Here is a 25,375-nt window from a genome sequence, read left to right as displayed (position 1 = left end):
TATTATTACTAACGTTATAAAAGAAGAAGATAAAAGAAAAAAAATGCCCTTCCTGACGCAACCCACTAATTTTAACCCAGCCAGGCTGGGAAGTGGAATATGACATGAAAGGTCTTGCCTGAAGACCCAACTGGGTCTTCCTGTTTACCCTGACCACGATTTGAACCCTCGCGACCAAAGTCAGACGTGTTACCTGCCAAGCCTTCCAGCTGTCCCTGCCAACGTTTTCTAAGATGTTACATGGAATTTACTTAAAAAAAAACATGTTTGTACAAAAGTCATCAATGATTAACATTTAAAGCCACATTATGCAGTAATAATATGCCCATATTCCTGCATGCCTAATTGCTCAACATCTTATCATCCCACCTGGGATGTCCGTTATCAATTTACAATCTCGCAGTAAAAGCGACGCGTCCTCTTGTTGTGTGGCAGGATGAGGACAAGCGTCGGGGTCAGCTCCAGGCCTCGCTGGCGCTGATACGGGGACTAAAGCCGTTATGTAAGAGAGCAAAAAAAGGACTGGCTTTCACAATGGCTTCTTTATGGATGGAATGCTTGAAGCAAAAAACGGGCCTGTGAAGGTGCTCGGCGCTCTCCATGCGGACGTTAATTGTGTGAAAGTGAGGAACAACTAATGGGCTTTTTGTTTCACAAGGATCTCAATTTGCTAAATTTAAAGCTCTCTCGCTCTCACACATACGTACGTACCCACGTATGTACAACCCCCCACCCCCTACCACACACACACACACACACACACATGCTGCCGCTATGACTCAGACCAGCTGCACTTTTTTTCTGCTCTTCTCCCGCTTTTGCTTTTCCCCTTCGCCAGCCTGCGCACTTTTGATTATAGGCGGATTGATGGACACGCTCATAATGGATGGCCGGGATTTTAAATCATACGGCCCGGCCCGTTTGTGGCCCCAGCCAACGTGGCTCGTATATTCTCTCAGGGGCACCCCCAAGCCCCCAGAACATTCCCGCCTTTCTCCGTTTCAGGGCAGCAGATTGACAGTGTTTATTTGCAGCTTCAGTCAAAATGTTGCAATGCTGCAAACTGAGATGTCTCAAATGGAAAGTGCGCGTGTGTGTGTGTGTGTGTGTGTGTGTGTGTGTGTGTGTGTGTGTGTGTGTGTGTGTGTGTGTGTGTGTGTGTGTGTGTGTGTGTGTGTGTGTGTGTGTGTGTGTGTGCGTGCGTGTGGGAGGCAACCCGAACGTGGGTGGTGTTTCTATGCCTTCTCTTTGGCTTTGTGGTGTTTTGCACTCAATGCACATCCTGGTATGAACGCTCACGTACGTTACAACTTGGATCCACTTCAATTGGTTTTTGAGATAATTCTTTGGAACACTCCAGAAAAAAACAGCAACTAGGAAACAATTTAGAGGCGCAACAATTAATCGACAACTAGTTGATTCTCAAATTAATAGATAATTATTTTGATGATCAATGCATCATTTAGACCAGTGGTCCCCAACCACCGGGCCGTGGGTCATTTGGTACCAAAAGAAAAAAAATTGCATTATTTTAATTTTTTTCGAAAATGATGTTTTATTTTGAAAAGTTACATCCGTCTCACTTGACGCACTTCAAGGCCGCTACACCACACGTCGCATGATACGTCACGCTAAATTTAATTCCAAGCTGTGATTAGCGAGTATTTTCATGCACTTTGTTTTTGTGTTGTGTCTTATTTTGAAGGTATGTTTAAACGCTACCACAGCGACCAGAGTGTGTTGCATTGTTTTGGGACAGAAACAATGTTGCTCATGTGATGTTCTGTTGTTGGTGCGACGTTACGGACACCGTTAATAAAGTTGCACATGATTACACAGTAGATTTACGTTCATTATTATTATAGAGAAAATACCACAGTTTTTTTCTTGTCATTTTATTTTGTTTTTATCAGCTAAACCTTTAGATTGGGCCGTGAAAATATTGTCAGACATTAAACCGGTCCGTGGTACAGAAAAGGTTGGGGACCACCGATTTAGACAACTTGTCCTCTGCATTCCAGCGTCTTAACAGTAAATCTTCGAATCTTTGAGTTGAATCAAAATAAAATGTGCGCAAATATTCGCTTTTACTTTGGAAAAACAACGAGCAGCGTCTTTGCCCATTTTCTGACATATTATGAACCAAACAAGTACTTAAGTCATAATTAATTGATTTCAATTTGAAATAATGTCATGTTCATGGATCAAGTTTTTAATCAATTGATCAACAGATTAAAAGTCAGGAATTTGGGTTTAAAGCAAAGACAACGATTCCAAATTAGTGTTACAAGTTAGGGTTAAGGTTTCAAGTTAAAAATATGATTTCAAGACAGGTTTATGTTTCAAATTATTTTACAAGTTGGACTTCAGGTTTTGAGACCGCTTTAGGGCTTCTAGTCAAGGTTGGGATTTCATTTTAGGGTCTCAAATAGAGTTTGAAGCAACACTTTTTTTTTTTTACAAATTAGGGTTCGGGTTTTGGTTCGGGTTTCAAATGAAGGCTTCTTGGCAGTGTTTGGGTTTCAAATTGGGGTTAGGGTGCCAAGACAGATTTGAATTCCAGACTTTCCATCGTCATCATCATCGACTTTGTTGAATTATCCAATTTTCTTGGGCCAGCGCTGACTGTTGCGAGGGAAACCAAATTCTGTAGTTGCTGTGGAAACAGTGAAAATGCACTTTTAATATTCAGCTGCCCTCACCTGTCTCCACCAGGAATTGGTTAGTTTCACTCTAGTTTTGTTTCAGCCTCTTTAGGATGTTTAATATTCAATATTCTACTCGATGCGGAAGAATTAAAATACAGTTCCTCACTCTCCAGTAACAAATAACAATCATTAAACAACAAAACAGTACGTGTCGTTTTCCCATCATTTGATCAATAACGGTAACGACGTGCCTCACTAATTCCCTCTAATCAATTGATCTGACGAGTTTTTGAATTATCTGCAGTTGCTATCCTTCAAAGTGTAATAATTGTCCCTAAGAAAAAAACATATATTCTAGAGGAATGTCTTTACTGTTATGTGTCCTGCCCATGAATGAATTTTCTAAAGATGTTTTGCATTTGGTGTCTTCAGTTCCTTTTTGTAGTCTTTTGCAAGAAGTCCTTCTCTGTCACTCAACCTGTCTTTTCCATGAACGCCACTGGAGGGTACCTCATTATCTTGTTGCAATACACCAGAGGGATCTGTGATCTGAAGCGCCAGGGTGACATTTTGTATTCGCTCAGCGGACAGCAAAGTCAATGCTGTTATTTCTGAGCTACTTTATTTATGAATTTGTGAACATGTTGGAACTATTACATGCGGCAACATTTGCTGTGACGGTAAACGTTGCCTTTACTATGAATGTCTACAATTTGAAATCATCAATATAGGAATTAAAGCGGGGCTGTTTCAGCATGGGACACGTACATACTGTATATAAAACAAAACGGCACAAAAAAATTGCTCAGTTAGATTGTTCTTTTTTTTTTTAAGTGTCTTAATCTGTTTTTCTTGGGTCATTAAAAAGCATTAAAAGGCAGTAAATTGATATTTGCTCAAATTAATTAAAAACACAATGTCCAGAGTCCATTAAAAGTTGAAACACAATTGATGTGAAAAGAAAACATTGTTGTTCATACTTAATTTTACATACATTGTGCAAAGGCGTCACTATAACGTAATTAATCAATAATAAATTTGTGAAAAAATATATTTGTGAGGACTGGTGAATAGTTGTCATTTACAATGAACAAAATAGCCTTGAGTCCACGAGTTGCTTCTTGTTCCCAAAAACCAATTGCTAAAAATGTGAAGAGAGAAACTTACTGTGCTTATCACCAACGTCCAACATGAAACACTAATGCCACCTAGTGGCAGAAACTTACCTAAACACAAATGTATGATTCAATTATTTACACTCCTTTTAAATGTTAAGCATATATTTTAAGCTTCAAGTCTGCTGTCAAATGGTGAAATGATACAACCATATATACTTTTTTCGGTATAAACAAACTTGTCCACTTTTATGCTAATTAAGTCTTTTTTTTTTTGGGAAAACAAAAAATATAACCTTATTTAGCCTCATGAGGAGATGATTAAGGCAAAATCATAATAATAATATTTTTTGCACAAAAAAATGACTTGGGCAAATATTTTAAGAGGGTGACGAATTGGAACAAATATAACGTGTGACTATGTATGCATGTATATAAACACAGGGAAGCAGCTCTGTATTTTTTAGATGATGGAGTGCAAATACTGTATACAAGTAGCTCGTTGACAGTTGAACACAGACTTGCAAAATGTACACAAATTATCCAAATTTGAAAGAACCCAATTGAATGGCATCTGCGTTCGAGCTTCAGCTGTGCACGTGCGTACGTGACATGACAGATGAGAGCGTTTGCTTAGTTATTAGGCAAGGAGGCCGCCAGCATCAGCATCTTCAACACAACTGTGGATCTTATCATGGCCCGTTCAAATTTTGCACGTTTCACGTCGCAGTGTTTCCTCAATCGGGATGTTTGTCACACGCGCGTTCTATAGAGCAAAATAGGGAGACTGGTTACCGTGGGAACGCCGTGAGCTCTTCTATGAAGAACTCTGTGGGCGAGAGAGAGAGAGACGCAGAATAGCGAGAGGAGAGGAGAGGCGAGGGTGGGAGTGGGAGTGCGGCTGAAAGACATCCAGCGGGTTTGAATGACAACACTGGGGGACGCGCAAATGACGAGACGCCTCGCAGGTGAATCGGAAACTTGGGACGCTTGGTGGCTATATTTGCACGTTGACTTTTGTCATTTTCACCCGGGGGCGTGCACTTGCACGTGTGCGCAGGTGCAGTTAATGGCAAAAGTGTTGCCCCTCCTTCTCCGAGCTTTTCGCCTGGCACTGTTTGCCGTGCGCCTACGCACGCACGCACGCAAGCCACACTGTTGCCAAGCAGCAGGAGACTCAAGTGTACAGTGGAAAGTGGATGTGTGTTTTTAGGAGGCTGTAGCTGGCGGAAGGGGAGGGGCGGCGTACCCCCCCCCCCCCCTACCCTTAACTTTAGACTACGACGAAGCGTTTGTGGTAATCAAGCGTCTTTGTTTGTCAGCAGGAGTCAGGCGGGTCACGCGCTGGAGGTGGATGACGCAGCGCACGCCCACTCGCTTTCACAGACCAAATAGTGAAAGCATCATTTCAAGTCGCTCGCGCTGAGGCAACGATTGCATGGACACATGATAGCAAACGGGAGTCGAGGTGATGCCTATACATAGCCTCACCTACAGTAACATGCCGATCGACGCCCCCATGCCGATTGCACGGTGACACCGGAGGGCGAGCATGCGCGCGTTCACGTTCCCGCCTCCCCTGATTGCGTTCACGCCAGGAGGTGGCGCTACATCGGGCGCTAAGCTCCTCCAGCATTTGACTTGGTATTCTAAAATGTATAAATAAGTTATTTTCTCAGCCCCCTCTGCCAGCCATGTATTGGTCAAGCCCCCTTTTAGCCCTCAAGAGAGAGAAAATCCTGGAGCTGTGCCCTCCTCCGTGTTTGGCCTTTTGCACTCTTGTGGAGCTCGCTCCCCTCCCACTCTTGCAACTGCTTGGAGACAAACCGCCTCACACATTCACATGCACAAAAATATGTCGACACAAAGTTTGGGGGTGCAAAGCTATCCGATTATTCAATGGAATGATCGATTAAAAGTAATAGCCCTATAGCTGCATTACTTCCAGTGCTGACTAAAATCTTACGGCATGACAAATATATTGTAACAAAGAAGGTACATGGCTCAGTGGTGACTTGAAATATGAGTTTAATTTGTGCTCATATCAAATCATCTTTCCCCAGTGAAGTGAAATGAATGAAAATTGGTTGCAGTCTCCCCCACAAAACATCAAATGTGATGTTATTTTAAAAAAAATACCAATCTACAGTACAGTGGTGCCTTGAGATATGAGTGACAAGACAAGTTGAACGAGGTACGAGTCATTTATGCTTTGACTTGCAAGCTTAATTTTGACATACAAGCGCTGTATAATTAGCAAATATTCTTACAAAACAAATAAATAAGGCACCAAGGTGTTTATTGCCACTCAGCTGAAGGTCACTGTCCACATAAACAATAAACTAAGGCAAACCTATCACACCATACCACACATACTAGCCTGCTACAGAATACTAGCATAGACATGCAGGCTAACAATTAGCATCTATAGTAGGGATTTCCATCTACCCATTTTTTTTCAAAATTTTCTAGAAATGCGAAAATAAAACTGAATGTAAACGCTAGAAATTCAAAAAAGGGCCCAAAATTCGGGAAAAAAGTTTTTACGCTATGACGGGGTGGATTTTGAAGCGCATTGAAAAAAAGAAAATGCGAATTTGGGCTTTGGAAACAGGTTTTGCAAATAAACGCTGACAAGACCAGACACACGTCGCACATTTTGAATGGATATTACGTCACATTTGTTTGTTGTCCCAAAGCAATGGCGGACGATAAAGTAAGGTATGTTTGGGAGGACGACGAAAAATAATTTTTTGGGGGAATTAATTAAAGAAGCAAATATTAATGCAATTTTAGAAGGAAAACAGCAAAGAAACGCTACAGTTTATCAAGAATTACAAAAGCAAACTCGTACAACGTCATTGCATTCTTCTTCTTTTTTTAAATTACTGATGGATCACATCTCTGTGGTGTATACCGCCACCTACAGCGGCGGAGTCCCCTCTCAATATTTGCAAAAGAAGAATAGATGGAAACGGGCATAAGTCGCATGTCCGTTTTGCGCAATTTCAGTAAATTTGCTTCAAAAATTCAAAATTTAGATCTTTTGATTTTTGTACCTTACTGAATTGTACTGAAGGTGGTCATTTATGTAACATGTTCATTGTTGTGTACAAGGGCTGGGAATCTTTGAATGTCTCACAATTCAATTCGATTCCGATTTTTGGGTGTTCGATTCAGAATCGTTTTTGATAAAGAACAATTTTTGATTCAAAATGATTTGATTGGCAATGATTTTTGATTCAATTTATAGATGTTCAAGGAATCGTAATGATCTACTCCAGTCTGACTTGCTAATGCTAATTAGCGCTCTACTCGCGGCTCTTTTATCACGCAAAAGAACGTCTGTACGCTGCAAAAAACAACTTTTATTGGGATAACTTGATCATGATTTTTTCCTTTTACGCTCTCATGTGGCTACAAGTTAACAGTGTATCAGACTGCGTGGAACCGCACTGCCCCTAAGTGGCCAAATCAGGTACAACATGAACAGCGCTCCCAATAAAGGCACACACACAAACAAAGGGAAGACAGTATACAATAATTTAAATAAAATCGATTTTGGGACATTTAAAATCAATTCTGAATGAGAATCGCGATTCTTATGAGAATACATTTTTTTGGGCACACCCCTATTGTGTACATGCTAGATGTGTGGTGTTGACGCTTTTCAGATTCTTTTTGCTTTACGACAGCCCATAGTAAAATAATTCATCCACAATCCATACTACGCTATGTTTGAAGTGCTTTGTTGTCATTATACATCACAAGCTCCTTTTAGGAAAGTGTCAGTTACTCCTCAATTTTCGCTATTCACTATATAGCCTTCGCTAACCTGCTTAAAATAGCCACTGCTCTGAACAGAGCTGTTTAGAAAGGATAAGTGTGCTCTAATTCTTAATCCTTGGGCCATTTTGACCGCAGCATGTCACAGGCATTTTCTGAAGACCTTCAGGAGCTGTTTTAATTTGTGGAAAAATGCAGTAATATCTCCTCTCCTTAGGCACTGAGGAATTCAAGCACAGAAATGGTCTCCTGTGGGCTCTGTACAGGGACAAAGATGTTGTACAGTAGCTGCTGGTGAAATCCAAATATGTGTGCAAGCGCAGCTCAGGCTTACGTAACAGAACCCTCCACCAGCAATATTGAGCACGTCCACCAATTCATCTGTCGCGCAGATCATATCTTGCTACTTGTGGTTTTCAGGCTTGTAATCTCTGTGTGATCTGCCTTGTTCCGCCCTGTAAAAATAACTTCCTTCTGGAATCACATTTTAATTAGAATTTCATTATCGCCGCTAAGCAGAGAACGCGATGCCAACGTGATTATACGCTGTAATAGCGTCACGCTACTTCTTGCGGACACGCTGATTAAATATTGTTACAATAACTGTGAGAGAGAGAGAGAGAGAGAGAGAGAGAGAGAGAGAGAGAGAGGAGAAGAGAGAGAGAGAGGAGAGAGAGAGAGAGAGAGAGAGAGAGAGAGAGAGAGAGAGGAGAGAGAGAGAGAGAGAGAGAGAGAGAGAGAGAGAGAGACGAGAGAGAGAGAGAGAGAGAGAGAGAGAGAGAGAGAGAGAGGAGAGAGAGAGAGAGAGAGAGAGAGAGAGAGAGAGAGAGAGGAGAGAGAGAGAGAGAGAGAGAGAGAGAGAGAGAGAGAGAGAGAGAGAGAGAGAGAGAGAGAGAGAGAGAGAGAGAGAGAGAAGAATGTTTGACCTCCTATGTCAATCAAATATCTTGACCAGGGTTGTGGTTACGCAAGACTCATTCGGAGCACGATCTGCAGTGCAAGTTGTCTGAAATTTATATTCATTCGAGGGAATATGGGTGTGTTTTGGGTGACCACAACAAGGATAAATGGATCCATCACTATTCAAGTTTCCATCCAATTGTTTAGAGTTTTGTAAGCGAATTTACTGAAACCGCGCAAAGCGTACATGCGACTTCTGCCCGTTTCCATCTGTTCTTCTTCTGTGAATATTGAAAGGCGACTCCGCCGCTGTAGGGTGGCGGTATACACTATAGAGATGTGATCCACCAGTAATATAAAAGAAGGAGAACAGGAAGCGACTGCGCCATGCGATGATGTCGTGTGAGATTGCTTTTGTAATTCTTGATAAACCGCAGCGTTTCTTTGCTGTTTTCCATCTACAATAGCATTAATATTTGCTTCTTTAATTAATTCCAAAAAGATTTCGGTTTTGTCGTCCTTCCCAAACATACCTTACTTTATCGTCCGACATTGCTTCGTGGCTAAGTGTGAGGTCATATCCGGTCAAAACGTGCGACGTGTATCCGGTTTTGCGAGTAGTTGTTCGCAAAATCATAACTAAAATTTGCGTTTTTCTTTTTTCAATACGCTTGGAAATCCACCTCCTAAGCGTAAAAACTTTTTTCAGAATTTTGGGAACTTTTTCGAGTTGAGTTTCCATTCAGCTTTATTTTCGCATTTCTTGAAAATTCGAATAAAAATGGGTGGATTGATTTAGTCTTGCCATTTGCTATGAAATAGTTTTGTCAGTCAGCTCGTTTCGGTCGATGAGATGTTGAATTAATTCCAGGTTGCTTACTTACACTTTTTTCTATTTCTAACAAAAAAAAAGTGTTGGTTTGTTTTTCCAACTTTACTAACCTTTTTCCTCAGGGAATGTCTTTACTAAAAGCTTGTTTTCTCTGCTTTGTGGTCAGAATGTGTGTTTTGGGTGAAACCAACACCTTCTACTGCCGAGAGAGAATGTAAAACGTTAAAAATCGGCATTTTTTTTCTCATGAAAGCAAAGATCTGCTCTTCCTTTTTATTGTTTTGGTGCTTATACAATATTGTTGCAGAGCGACTCTTGTGGCGAACTCTGCTTCGAAAACGGCTGCAAGTCAATGAGACCCAAACCACACTTGTGATCTTTTGACCATAGTTTCACATTTGAGAAGAAAACCTGCCGTGCAAAGCAAAATCACTGAAGTTCTCCTTAAATGGAATTTGATTTCAGTTTGCCTTCCTGAGGCCGAAGAGTCGTTTCTGGTTGTCTGCTTTTTTGTTGTTTCTCGCGCAGCTGCCCGTTCCACAAGCCCAGCGGAGTGCTGAGGCGTTTTTCTTGGCTTTGCGTTTCTTTGCTGAAAATGACGGGGACAGCGCGTCCTTGACAGCATCTGGCGGCGGCGACAGCCCAACATTTACATGCTAATCTCCACCGCTGCGCCCTCATTAAGACTCTGCAAACGGAACGTTGCCTAATTCCCGTCAGGATGGGGAGGCAAGTGGAGAGCGGCTTCATGCCGGATATGCACTTTTGAATGCAATTTTAACTTTTTGTTCCATGCTGTGGATTTTTAAACTGTACGTGTCGAATTTTATAGCAGCTACTTTTTTTATTTTTTTTGGGCAAAATTGCAGGATTTTGTGGTAACCAGTTTCCCCACACACACTGTTACTGCAGACTCAGGAATAATTGTGAGCCAGGAGGAAAATAGTGTGTTAACTCATTCACTGCCATTGACGGCTATAGACGTCAAAAATTCATTTGAACTATTTCTATTATTTAACATTTCCCCCCCTTTTGTTAACAAGAGTGTGAAAACCTAGATTTTTTTTATTGTTCATTTAGAACAGATATAAAATTTGTAATTAATCGTGAGTTAGCTAGTGAAGTCATGCGATTAATTACAATTAAAAAATTTAATCGCCTGAAGCCCCTAATTTTTAATAATCTTTTTTTCATTGCAAGGTGATTACATTTTTTAAAAATTATAATTAATCACATGACTTCAATAATTAACTCACGATTAATCACAAATTTTATATCTGTTCTAAATATACAAAAAATAAATAAATAAATGGGGGGGGGGGTTCATACTCTTATTAACCAAAGTATAAAACTAATAGAAATAGTTCAAATTAATTTTTGACGTCTATAGCAGGGAATGGCAGTGAATGAGTTAAAGACAGAGAATGTCCAAAGTTTGAGATCCTACCGGCACCAAATTGTAATCCGTCAAGGATAGACTCAGCCGCCGGTGCACTTTCAATCACTTTATTGAACAAACTGTTAGGAAAGAAACATGTAGCAAACACTTTGATTCGTCGCAGGCAAGCAAGCATTCTCTGACACCCACGTAACTCACCAGGACAAGCCCCACCTTATGAAGACTAGAGCTGTTAAAATTCATTGATTAATTGATACGTAACGGATTATCAAATTAATCGCCAACTATTTTAGTAATCGAGTACGCCTTTGGAGGCATTTTTTTAATTTAAATTTCCTCTGAAAAATCCTCTGATTTCAACATATCAAGAGTAATTGTTTGCATCTGTTAGAAAACAATGACCAAAACAGTAACATAATACGTCAATCCCCCTTTTTAGTAATCAATGTACGAAAACAAAGTAGGAAATATACAAAGTACGAAATAAACACCAATCACTGGTTAATAAACCCTAATTAGGGGAAACTAGTCTTTTGTAATACACTTTACTGCAAAATTAAAATAATCAGATTAGTCGATTAATCGATTGAATAATCGATAGATTAACTCATTCACTCCCAGACATTTTCACTGAAGCAATCCCCTTCACTCTCGGTTGTTTTACTGGATTTTGACTGATTTTGCAAGGCCCACAGAATATTGTGCTCTATTGCTATAAAAACATGGAACCTACCAGAAGAAAGATTAGAGTCTCTTCTCTCATCAGGAAAAAAAATAGTTCTATCTGTTTCTGTTTTGCAACAATTAGCATTAGAATATAGCTCAATTTAATTATTATTCAAAAATCTATTTAGAACGGTGAGTAAATTAGCTTTTTTTTCAACATGACCCTGGTTGATCTCTTATTCTCTGCTGCCACATTCTGGCCGTTTGTGTAATAACTGCCATTTCTTCAACCGTTCTCTGAAATTGAGAGGCTGCATCAAAGCCTTCTGTATGCTCTAGCACAAAAAAACTTATAAATATGTCTTTGGGACACTTAAAACATTTAAAATAGAATGTATTTTTTTACGTTTTGGGGAGCAAATTAGTTCATCGACTGCAAGTCAGGTCGTCAGACTATTTTTAGTCCGTCACATAGTGAATGTTTATCAGTATCTTTTTTTTTTTGAAGAGGTTCCTCCCACTCCCAGTGCATTTCAATGAGCGTCAATTATTTGCAGACCATCTTTAATTTTCTCAATTTTTTTTCGGTTGGCGCTTTTGAGTTTCCCCAAAAAAGATTGATAGAAAACCTCTGTCAGATTTGTCTCGGCCTTTAGCTCTATTTGTTGCGCCAGTGGCCTTTGCCAGCAGATTGCCAATTGTCACACTTCCTTTTCCATGCGTCATTCATTGTGAGCATGCCGCTTTCTGATCCGTCTGCTTCTCTCGCTTCACATCTTTGTCGCCGCTGATCTTTTCGTGTGTCTCTGCTTTTTCTGTGTGTGTGTGTGTGTGTGTGTGTGTGCGTGCACTCCATTCGCGCTCGCCGCTGTCAGTGTGCGACCATCGTCCATCTCAGGGCAGCAGCCCACCTCAGCTCCCAGCACTCCCACCACGGCGGCGGGCACCTCTGCCCTCGCCACCCTCTTCTCCAGCAGTCTGACCGTTCACAGCTTCGTCAGCCTCCATCAGTACTGCTGCCCCTCGGCCCACCCGAGCTTGCGGCCGCAGGACAGGTAAGGAGGCTCCGACAAGACAAATGTCACCGTCGCATCATTCAAAAACATTGCTGCCTTGACTTACGAGTGCCCCCATCTTAAGAGCGTTCCAGGCTGCCGCTCGATTGAGTGTTAGGCTAGCAAAATAGCAGCAATGTTCAAAGTTGGAAGCGTTCAGTGGTTATTGCAATAAATGGGGACAAAAGAAGGAATTTACAGAAGTTGTCTCAGGGCTCTTGATGTTCACTGCTCACGGTTCCCCAGCCGGTTTAGAGCAGATTTTTCAAAACCCGCAGAATATATATCAGCATCACAAGAATGACTTTGATGCTCTTTTTTTACCCGGACAAATAGTTTATTTCTACCTTTTTTTATTCTTTCATAATCGTCAGTTGAACATAGCTTGATTTCACACACACACAAAAACAAAACAAACGCTGACTTAAAAAGCAGATCAAGTGAGCTTTTTGTGAAAAGAAGCATATCAAGCATAACACTGATTTTGATGCTTTTGTGACAATTTTGTCCATAAAACAATACCGAGAAAGGGCTTTTGATGGCAAAATAATCACTTATTTACATTAATACAACTAAGAAATGCATCATTAACAAAGCTGACTTGAGTGTGAGGTGCTTAATGTGTCCGACTTCCAACGTGAAGTCAATTCTTTCCCTCATAATCGGCATGACGAGCCGAGATTCACCGCCTTGTCTTATCTTTAACTCAAAATCTGTGTTAATCACAAGTTAAAAAAAATAAAAAATAAATCATGAAAAGTTCTGGTTCATTTCTACTGGTCGGTTTAGCTTTAATGCTTGCAATTTTGTACTAAGAGAAAGTAGCAGAAGACTTCATATTCTCAGTTGAACTATTTACTGGATGCCAGAAAGATGGAGACAGATGTGGAAGGTTTAATTGATCCAAAATGCTTCCTACTATTATACTGATTTTGATTTTGGTGGGCCTCCCTCCGCTAAATCCAAGTTGGGGAAAATCCAGTACAGCAAAATGGAAGGAAAATGGCCGCCAGTGATCTGGATTTTATAACGTCCACTAAAAATTGATATCACATAAGAGTTTGAGTCACCAGCTTGGTAACAGGATCAATAAAACTCCTAAGTCAAGACAGCACTACATTACAGTATCCAGTACATTTAGTCCAGGAGACCTCTCACCCCGTTTTCTTCCTTTAAATCCTCCATCTCATAAACATTTCATTGCATGATCCTGCAACACTGCCCCCTAATGGTGTGGGTATGTACACTACAGAGGAACCTCCAACACAATCTGTTCTACAATCCGGGTTGAACTTTTCACATTTTGAAATTCTTCTCACAGGAAATCATGGCCATGGGATTAATCTTTTATTTTGTATTTTATTTATTTATTTAGTTTGGTTAGTTTGTTCTGATTTCACTGCTCATCAAGATTTGAATCACTGAAGCAAGCAAAATCTCAACCATGGTCAATTTGACCTCTTATATACGTCAAATTTGACCTCTTATATACGTCATCATCTGTTTGGAGAAAAGAGCCTATTTTGAAGTAGAAAGTATCTTCTATATCTGCCATTATGTTCTGAAACTGAATTACAAAAAGTGTCACTTCAGGCCAGCCGGGGCAAAGCACTGCAGAGACAGCAGCATCCAACGTCAGCCAATCATGTTTGTGGTTGTCTGAGGTTGATGACTGCTCCATCGATTGCTTTGGCCTGGTGACGTTTTGCAGCTCAAATTGTAGCTGACTGTTGAGGTTCATTTTTTTCCTGAAAACTGTACATTGACTATTTTGATGGTAAGAAAATTCACTGTCACTGATTCACCTAATCTTTATTTTTTATACATATTTTTTTTTCGAAGAGCGCTCAATATTGTTCATTCAGTAATCTTACCGATTTGACATGTCATCATCATTGCTCACTCTCTCTCTCGCTCTCGCTCTTTGTGTGCGTGCTTCACCTAATCTGGTGACCCAGATATAATTACATCGTTGATGTTTTTATTAATGATGATTGAGATGTTTGTAGCAATTTACTACTAAATCATAAATTCCCATCACTGGCATCATTGGCTAAAAAGGCAAAGAAAAATGTAAACACACTTCAGAGGCATTGACATTGGAGATTCCACTGTACTGTTCTGTTTTGGGCCTTATTTGAAAATGTTGCTGAATATGCTGCCCATGCATTGTCGCATGCATTTCTAGCTTCTTGCACTCTCTTGCTTTGTTTGCGCCTGACGTTTGTCTTCGCTCTCTTCTTTCCTCTGGTTCGTCTGCCTCTACCTGTCCGCCTTTACTTCCGTCTCCCCCCTCCCAGAATGGAGGGAGAGGATGAGGGCGCCCACCAGTTCTGCTGCTCGGCCTCGGGCTGCAGCAGCCCCTCGTCTCGTTGAGCCGAGCCAACGCGTCACCGACCATTCGGAGTAATAGACGATGAACTCACGGAACTCATGCCATCATTCATTCACTGTTTGTTTACACTATCAACATTTCATTGGGGCGGAAGGCTTCTGCGGTACCTTGACTTAAGAGCGGCGATGGGGTTGTACCGATGCCATTTCAAGCTATTTTATATATGTTCTAAATGTTCAATACATTTTTTTCTCCACATTTTTAATACTCTTGTTAAATGGCATAAAAGTGAACAAATATATTTGCCTAATACAAATATGGTTGTATTAATAGTATGAATATGGTATTACTTCAATGTCACAGTAAATTTATAGTAATTCAGAAAGTTATTGGAAGTTAAAGATATGCTATGCAAGTTCAAATGAGTGTAAAACATTGAGTCATCAATCTATGTTCAGGTAATTTTTCTGCCACTAGGTGGCAATAGTGTTTCATGTTGGATGCTGGTGACAGGAACTGTAGTTTTTTTGCTTTTTTTTTTTTCAAGTTAAGAGTAAAAATCGATTAGAAAATGAAGCAACTCATTTACTTAGTTACCTCGATATTAACTCATTCACTGCCATTGACGGCTAAAAACGTCCAAAATTCATTTGAACTATTTCTATTAGTTTAACATTTTTTTCCTCTCTTTTGTAAACAAAAGTATGAAAAGCTAGAGAGTTAACTAGTGAAGTCATGCGATTAATTACAATTAAAATGTAATCACCTCCCAGCCCCCAATTTTTTTATAATCTTTTCTTCTTTTTTTTAATTTATTCATTCACTGCTATTCACGGCTATAAACGTCGAACATTAATTTTAGTTATTTCTATTAGTTTAACATTTTTTTCCACCTTTGTTAACGAGTATGAAAACCTAGAATTTTTTTTCATTGTAAAAAAATTCTATAGTCATACGATTAATTACTATTAAACATTTTAATTGCCTGTCGCCCCTAATTTTTAATAATCTTTTTTTTTTTTTTAATGAATTTATGGCAGTGAATGAGTTTTAACGTGCTATTTCTGACACCCCTTAAAAAAAACATTCAAGAAATAGTTAAATAAATACAACTTTTTTGCTAGGCATTCCTTTCCTCTCCATATTTTATTGGATAGCTTGGTTTGTAACAGAAATGATTTTAGGGGCCTGGCTGGTGTTATAGCCTTTAGCATTCTTGTGTAAGTAGTACCACTGCTCTCAATATATGACTGGATAGCCGCTAGCACATACACGCCTGTGCTAGCTGTTGACGTGACAGGGCGGTCATCTTGCTCCTCCCATCTCGCGAGCAGACTACTGTATAAACTATACAGTATACATACAGATTAGACATATACTGCTTGTAGGCAGGGCTGGGGGCAGAGGCGTTTTTTTTGGGGGGGGCGTGGTGGTCGCTATTTAAAAATATATATTTTTAGTAAAAAAATTAATAAGTTGACGGTTTGTGCTGTTTTGAAGACCCCTTTTTCTTTTATTGCTCAGTTCCTTAGACCCCAATTTTAGATTTAGCAGAGGAATCTTTTGTTGATTTACTGTTAAAAAATATACAAGTTTCCTTCTGTAAACATCATTAATCATATAATTTATACATGTATTTAAGGCAAGTTGTAAAATGTCTGAAGTCCTCTTGTTTATGTTTAACAAATTTAAAACATCATAAATCATGCTTTTTCTTGTAAGTACTGTCACAAATGTTCTCCAATTTCGATACTGTAAATGTATAGGATCGGATGCCGAGAGACGTTTCTTGGGAGGAGCAATATGGCGGCCTCGTGGCTTCAGAAGTTATATATTCAGATCAGTGAAGTACTGCTTTACTAACAACACACCTCACTCATGTTGTTCTATGAATTTAGGTTTTAATTGAATGAACATAATCTGCGTCTCTCCACCTATGGTTGGATAAGGAAATGTAGAAAAATACCTGTACTTTAAAAAAAAACGGGTGGGGGGTGGGGGGAAATGCTAGCTCAAAACTCAACTGATCGTTCCACTGTGACATAACCAACATGAACTGATAGTCTGGAAGTTGTAAAGTTTGTCGCCATCTAGTGGTGGAATGACTGAAGATCACTCTTTAGTCAAATATTTGTTTATACCGCTTAGCAGAAAACTCATCCAAACGGCTCTTAACTTGAAAAGCTCTAAAGCTGACAGACTTGTAAGTCAAGGTGCCACAAGGTATGTTAAATAATCTTGATGATGTTCTCTTTCGTGCTTCTTGCTTTTGCATTATTTTTTTTTTTTATATATCCCTTTTCCCGCTACCGTCTCAAACTGTCAGAAGGCATCACCATCGTCCGCCGTTGCACTCATTTGACTCCATTCTGGATGTGCTCACTTGTCACTACTCGTTAGCAAGCCATTGGCACTGATGTCGTCATGCCCTAAAACTTCTCATTAAGTGTCTGCAATTTGTTGAACATGCTGTTGCTTCTGACATTTCTGTGTTTGTGCTCTGTTTCTCAAAACTGTTTAGGATTGTTGATTTCATTCTGAACGAAATAAAGATGTGTGCCATCCCTTTTGTCTTTTTGCGAACCCAAAGACATGGACTTGCCGATCACAGCTCAGAATAGAAAACCGATATTTCCTTCATTCAGTGTTACATCTTAGTACATCTTGTTTTTTCTTTGTTTGTTTGTTTTGTTCTAGAGTTTTGCACTCTGACAGCAGGCTGGACGAATACAGATTTTATAGCTAACATGAGGGCCAAATCTGCTACAGTGGACCCCTGCTTGCGGTTAAGCACCCGCAGATTCACCAAATTCGGAAATTCCCCCCCAATTATTACAAATATTTTTAAATCTTTGGTTTGTCTTTTTTGTAGGGTCCACCTCAGTTTTTCTCAGCTTTAGAAAACAGGTAAGCCATGTTTGCTTGTTAACTGAACAACTGTGATGTCATTTCCAGTCGACGGCAAGTGGCAAAATGCTCCCTAAAATGGATAAAAAAAAACAAATAAACTTTGCTGTTTATGTCATTTTCCACAAATACAATATTAATCAGAATGCCATGTTTAGCCTAGTGGGCTAGAATATATTCTTGTGAAGACATTTTTTGACATTACTTCCTCTTTAAGTACATTTGAGCAATAAAATAGTTCGACTAAGTGGAAGTCAAGTCAAAATAGACAAACTCAGGAGAGAAAAAACTTAACTGTTTTCTGGATTTGGTCACATGACTTTCACAAAGCGCGCCCATGGGCATTTTGACGTCCATTTCATCCGACAGCAGGGGGCAGTGTTGCATAAAATGTCGGAATCCTTCGATGGCTCAACATGGGTGGATTAGTCTCTTTAATTCTTACTCCACAACTGAATATCCATCACAATACTGTGTGAATATTGCCCCACCCCCCATTACAAAGTTGCTGTTAATTTTTTTACACAGGTATCTGTACTTGTCTAAACTACTTTAACTCAATCACTGCCATAAATTCATTAAAAAAAAATATATATATTAAAAATTAGGGGCGACAGGTGATTACATTTTTTAATTGGAATTAATCGCACGACTTCACTAGTTAACTCATGATTAAGCACACATTTTATATCTGTTCTAAATATAAATATATAATAATAATAATATATATATATATAAGTTTTCATACTCTTAACAAAAGTGTGAAAAAATGTGAAACTAATAGAAATAATTCAAATGACTTTTTGACGTCTATAGCCGTCAATGGCAGGTTTTCATACTTTTGTTAACAAAAGTGGGGAAAAAAAATGTTAAACTAATAGAAATAGTTTAAATGAATTTTTGATGTTTATAGCCGTCAATGGCAATGAATGAATTTAAAAAAAAAGAAAAGAAAACATTCTAAAAAAATTGGGGCGATTAATTATGATTAAAAATTTTAATCGCCTGACTTCCCTAGTTAACTCACAATTAATCACTCATTTTATATCTGTTCTAAATGTACAATAAAAAAAATCAAAGTTTTCATACTCTTGTTAACTAAAGTGGGGAAAAATGTTAAACTAATAGAAATAATTACAATTAATTTTTGACGTCTATAGCCGTCAATGGCAGTGAATGATTATTTTTTTTTAGTCTGTTTTTACTTTAGAGCAGGATTTGAAGTAGTAGTTTTTACATTGCTATTGTGCCGCCATGTGTCAGGCGTTGCGGTGTCGCTTTGATATAGCTGATGTAACGTTTAAAGCAAACCTTCACAGTCTTCTGCTTCTTTGCCTTCTTCATTAGCCCCCCCCCCCCCCTCACCCAAATTGCATCATCTAATTCCAGTTGAAGCATCACGTTGCAAGCTTGTTGGCGCTAGCAACAGTAACTAAGGTGCGTCTTTGCAAACGCTATAGGTGAAAACTTGAGCTGGAATGATTTCGGTGGAAATGCAACATGTACGCACCCGCCTTGCTCATCTCCACCCAGACTGCCACGTATTCATCTGCGCACTGAAATTAATCATCCCTGTTCTATTTTCAGACACACATCACATTCATTTTTTGTCTTTGAGACCTGGAATGGAAACGGCGGTGTGATTTCAGATTCACAAAACCACAAACTGACCTTTGCTTCCCGCATTCGCAATTGTGCTCATATTTTATAGTCATTTATTTCCCTCTAGAGTTCCTTGTGAGTGTCAGTAAGTCAGTGCAGGGGAGGGCGGAGGCCTGGATCATTTTTGGCCATGAAATAAAACCTCCAAGAATGCAGCCTGTGCAGCTTTGCAAGGTGAGCAAACCACGAAAGCAGAAGGTGTGTTTGATGTCGTGCTCCACCAGTCTGTATGAGAGCTTTTGCTGTCCGTCTTGCTATGGTAAGAACTTTTTCTCATTGGCTCTCTTGCCCCCCCCCTGAGTTTTATGTACTGGTCACAAAAGTGTTATATAGGTAGAGAGGAATGATGTGTTTGGAAGAATCCTTGTTAATGCTGCATGTTGGGGAATCCATCTTTAAAACGTGGTTGGAATACTGCTAGCTTGAATGGTGAATTAAGTCATATGATGTGTGGTATTTAATGATTTGAGGACATATTGTACCTATGATAGATCAGTGCATGACATGCTTGCTGTGGAACAATTTATGTAATTCAGTTAGTTCACAACACATGAATAAAACACTGTAAAAGTGAAACTAAATTCCTTGTAAAGTTGGCACACGGCAGAGAAGACTCATTAACAACCGTGTCGGATTTCAATGATTTAAAAAAAGTCTAAGTATTTTTTTTATTTAAATTTATTTCTCCAGGTACAATTGAGAACAGCGTCACATCATACAAGACATTACATAGCACTTTGTGAATCAAAGGTTCAATAGGGTTTTAGATATGGTCGACCAAAACTGCCAAAATTAAAAAATAAATGACAAAAAATATATAATTTGAAAATTAAATAAAACAAATAAATATAAATTGAAATAAAAACAACAACAACAAAATATATATATATGTATTAAATTTTTGAATTATATTTTTTATATACATTTTTATTTTCACTTTTAGTCATTTATTTAGTAATTTATTTTTAATTTTGGCAGTTTTGGTTCATACTGTCAGGACGAAATGTAATTCAAATGAGGGGGCGGGACCAAAACTGACAAAATTGAAAATAAATAAACAACTAAATAAATAAATGACTAAAAGTGAAAATAAAAATTAATATAAAAAACATACTAACATTTTTTTATACAAATGTATTTATGTATACAGTATATAAATTTGTTGTTGTTTTTGGGGATTACATTTTCCAATTATATTTTTTGTATCAATTTTTATTTTCACTTTTAGTCATTTATTTATCTATTTAGCCATTTATTTATTTTCAATTTTGGCAGTTTTGGTCCTCCATATTTAGAGGGTTTTGTAGATAAATAAACATGATTTTTTCTATGCCAGTAAAGGACGCTCCAGTGATGCTACGAAGCATCTCGATTGCAGAGAGAGTTTTTGAAGGTGATCTACGCAATTCCGTAATCTAGATAATGGAATTATCTCATTCACTGCCATTGACGGCTATTGACGTCAAAAATTCATTTGAACTATTTCTATTAGTTTCACATTTTTTTCTACTTTTGTTAACAAGAGTATGAAAACCTAGAAAAAAATGTATTGTACATTTAGAATAGATATGAAATTCGCAATTACTCTTGAGTTAACTAGTGAAGTCATGTGATTAATTACCATTAAAAAAAAATAATCGCCTGATGCCCCTAATTAAAAAGAAAAAGAAAAAAATATTATTAAAAAATTAGGGGCGTCAGACGATTACATTTTTTTTTAATTGTAATTAATCGCATGACTTCAATAGTTAACTCACTATTAATCACAAATGTTATATCTGTTCTAAATGTACAAAACACAATTCTAGGTTTTCATACTCTTGTTAACAAAGGTGGGAAAAAAATGTGAAACTAATAGCAACAGTTCAAAAGAATTTTTGACGTCTATAGCCGTCAATGGCAGTTAATGAGTCAATATCGAAATGATCTATCTGATGCTTAAACCCGTCAAGACTTCGTCATCCGCATTAGCCAAGGTTGGCAGACGTGTTGGTTTAAAAAGTAGTGTGTCTATTATTTGTTCAAATCAGACTACGTAGGTAATGGTTACGGTATACCGGGACAACGAAACTTTGACCCGAGTAGGTAAAACACACAGAGAGATGTGGGCCGAACAGAACTGTCCTTCCTTGATCCGCTTTTGAAATGAAGTTGGCCCAATCCTTGTGCGTAATTTACTGATGTCAAGCTTGCAGTCTTCTACAAGAGTGAGTGAGCGTTGGTGGGTGAAAAATGCGAACCCCGTCAAAGAGTCGATTGTCTTCACCCAGTGTGGCTACAAAACAATTTTGTTTCATGACACAAGGAGGCGCATTTATTTTCTGCGCGTCTGCTCCTGGTCTGGGATATTGCAGAGGGCCACAAGTTTAGTGGCAAATTGGCCAAAACAAAGTGGAGATGATGGGATTAGAAAGCAGCTCATTATTGGACCGACTGCTGCTCTGTCATACACGCACAGCAAGCACATCCATTTTTAATGAGGCGTCTTGGAGCGCACTGTCAATTTGTCGCTAGTTTATATCTTGACGACAACTAAACTAGAGCTGTATTTGCACAAGTATTGATACGTAGAGTAGAGTGCACGCTGGTCACAACTTTTGGTACTATTCAATTATTATATATTGTTAGAAGACTATCTTTGTCTTCCGCGTGTTCGTTGTTGTTCGGGTAGAGAGAATCCTGATTTTCTGAAGACAGACTGGAGATCGGTGAACAGGTCCTTCGAAGGATTTATTTTACAGAATATTCTGGACACAAGCAAGTTTACAGACAAATGGCTGCAGTTCCTCTCGCTAGTGTGTCTTTTCAGCGGACTCACAGCATTCTTATACTATCTTGAAGAGCAGTATCATAAAACCCCCAAATCCTTAACAGTTATGACTAAATCAAAACAGTTATAACTAAATCTGGGCAGAAGACTCTCAACAATATCTATGTAATAATTATTATTATATAAATGAAGTCTCGCATCATCGTTTCTGTGGCAGACAAAGAAGGATGGGAAGTCATGCTAATTGCTAAGCTATCTTAGACAACTTTTTACCAAACCTTCATTCTAATCTTTGTGAATTGTGATTCAGTTCTTGGAGTAGCTCTCATTTGATTTTGCAAGCGCAATCTTGTAAGTCAAAGCAACAAGTTACACTTCATGCTACTTGCTGTGCATTAGCACGTGTTGTCGTTACGCTATTTTACAACATGTGTCCAAGCTGCCGCATGCTCCAATTAAACGCTTTGGATGCGATGAAATCTGTGAATGAGCCTCCTGAGAGAATCTCCCGCCGGAACTCTTAAGAGGACCACTGAGTGTCTCGTGCATAAATGATGAAGTGCAGATGCTCGCTGCAATACGGCTGGACACCTTCATGTTTTATGCAGGCAACTTTTCACGCTTTCCATAAATGTACTTTTACCACTCTCTGGCATTTCATTTATTCGCGGAGGTGAGGAGAGGAGCCACAAATTGTACTCAAGTTACTTTGGAATTATAAATAATAATCACAATTGAAGTATATAAGCCCAAAAGTCAGCTTGATGCTGCGGGAGTGCGCCCGCGATGAGTATACTCCCTGGGGTACAAGAAATTATTGATACTTCCTCAGGTCAGACACACCTTTAGTCTCTGACTGGCACTGTGGAGTCTTAAAAATTGAATTAGATGCACAAGATGAGGCCAGAGACATCTGACTCCCTTTACTTAAGGTTACTGATGTCAGTTATACCGACAAAAGTGTTTTTCTACATCTTTAACTCTTGAAGAATTCTCCGCCCCCCCCCCCCCCCCCAAAACAAAAATCACAAACATGTTTATACAAGCAGGCCTGTTTATCCCCAAAGTTTACGTTACGGAAGCTTATTGCATTCACTTGAAAAAAAAAGTCCTGTTTTTCTGACAAATTTTTGGGGGGAGCTTTGTTTTTTTGAGTATTTTTTTTCTGTTTTATTAAATTTCCCCCCCCCCCTGTTTTTTTTGTAAAAAAAGAAGTAAAAAAAAATATCTGTTTTTCTGAATATTTTTTTTCCCAGTAATTTTTCCGTGATTTATAAAATAATAATTTTTCAGTTTTTCTGAATTTTTTTTAAAAGGGGTTTTCCCTCAGAGATTAGCGAAGAAACCACAATACAGTATACACATTAATTCCTTTATTGAGAGCCAGTAAGTAAACATGACCATCTTATTGCATATGGAGCTATTAGTGAGTCTGCAACAAGTCACTTGGAGTTCAAAAGTAAAAAATAAATAAATACTCAGAAAAACAGAACACCAGCTCTGTTTTTTAAAATAATTTCCCCTTGTTTTTCTGAATAATTTTTTTCAGCCAGTTTTTCAGAATATTTTTTGACAGGAAAAAATATTCAGTAAAACAGAAAATAAAAATAAAAATACTCAAAAAAACAAAGCTTTCCCAAAACATTTGTCAGAAAAACGTTTTTTTTTTTCTTCAAGTGAACGCAATACGCTTACGTATAAAAATACCATCTGTCCAATGGCCAATTTCCATTTCGCACGCGAGACAAAAAAAGCAACCAAGACTAAGACTGCGTCACAATTTCATTGTTAAATTCATGTGGGCAGAGATAACTATGAGGTATTGTAAAAGTCTTCTTTCGACTGTCATTCATAACCTGTAGCGCATCTTTCAACAGCTACTTCAGTAGTGATAACGGTCAATACGTTGCTACGGCAACAACATTTTCATCTGAACAACTGCCTCACCACCCACTGAAGGTCCAACGGCAACCGAGCAACCCCCCTCCTTCTTCTCAGATTTTCTATTTAAGGCGCAAAGGGGGAGGAATTGTAAATACCAAAAAATAAAAATGGAAAAAGAAGAAATGGGGAAAACATTTTGTTAAACAAACATTATGTTGAAATTAAGCAAATAAAAGCTTCAATGTAATTTGTATAGCACGCTAGCTTTTAATGTGATATATTGTACACTCTTTTTTTCTCTTTTTTCCTAAGACATCATATAGATCTTTTATAATATAATATTGGTGGACCAGCCAGGACAAAATCCAATGTTTAAATATAAAAAGTGTCAACTTCCTTATCTTTTGACCAAATCTAAGATAAGAATTTTAGAGCTGCTGGGCCTCCAATCAGAATATTCGGCACACTTTACCTTTCAATTGATATATTATTACTAAAGGAAGAAGCCTTATGAGTGGCAAAAGTAGTTTGATAAGCAAACTACAACTAGGGATAGACCTGGCCGATTATTGTGCCGATATTGGGCCTTTTGACGAATATCGGTATCAGCCTTTTTTTCCAAAATCTGACGGAAACCATTTATTTAAATTTTCAGTTCACCTTATAAGAGACGCTGGTGACCCTGGGAATCTTAACCTTTTGTTATTGTTCGACATTAAAAAAAGAAATATGGAAGTTAAAAATGTCAGTTTTTTTTTATTTTGGAAAAAACACAGCTACGGTATTTACTTCTTTAAGTTTCTTTCCATTTAACTTTTTAAGACATACTAAAAACCGTGGGAGCTCCCTGAGCATATTTTAGAAATTTAAAATGAAGTATATTGTCTAAGATAAAACAATACATTTTGAAAAGTTTGAAAATTTGTTCAATAAGCATGAATGTTTTAAGACATGTCACATTACAACAAAGTCAAGATTGTCATTTGCATTTAAAAAAAAATTGACACCAATATCCCCTCCCCCTCCCTTTTTTTTTCCTGAAAATTAATATCGGCTTCAAATATCAGTTGTTGGCCTCGTTGAATACTAGCAATCGATATTGGCCCTGAAAAAAACACATTTATATTTAGTAGTGGCAAAAGAAAAAGATGGTCAAGTTGACAAGTTGGACCTGAAGATGTCAGAATAGTCACCGTGTGATGACGTCATCACCCTGCGAGTAGGAAAAGTGACTTGAGTTGTTATTAAAGGATACTTCAGCAATCAGACTCATGCTCCTTCCTCCCCTCTCTAAGATTTGAGATCGTCTCTCAAAGGGAGTCTTGCCGTCAAGCTTCATGGGGGACTTAAAAACACACAATTTGGGTAATTGTGCTGATTTTGGAACGTGAATCTTGTTAATTTCTGTGTTTCTAA

General features: G+C 38.5%; 1 protein-coding gene across 2 annotated transcripts in view; it reads left to right on the top strand.

Annotated features, from left to right (window-relative positions):
- iqsec2b (IQ motif and Sec7 domain ArfGEF 2b) overlaps window positions 1-25,375 on the top strand; it is a 55,743-nt gene that overhangs the window by 9,385 nt on the left and 20,983 nt on the right. The gene's annotated exons all lie outside the window — the stretch shown is intronic.

The sequence above is a fragment of the Vanacampus margaritifer genome, chromosome 1, assembly GCF_051991255.1.
Source record: "Vanacampus margaritifer isolate UIUO_Vmar chromosome 1, RoL_Vmar_1.0, whole genome shotgun sequence".
Taxonomy (NCBI): Eukaryota; Metazoa; Chordata; class Actinopteri; order Syngnathiformes; family Syngnathidae; genus Vanacampus; species Vanacampus margaritifer.
Note: the sequence above shows the minus strand (reverse complement) of the source record. Positions and strands in the feature narration are given on the sequence as shown.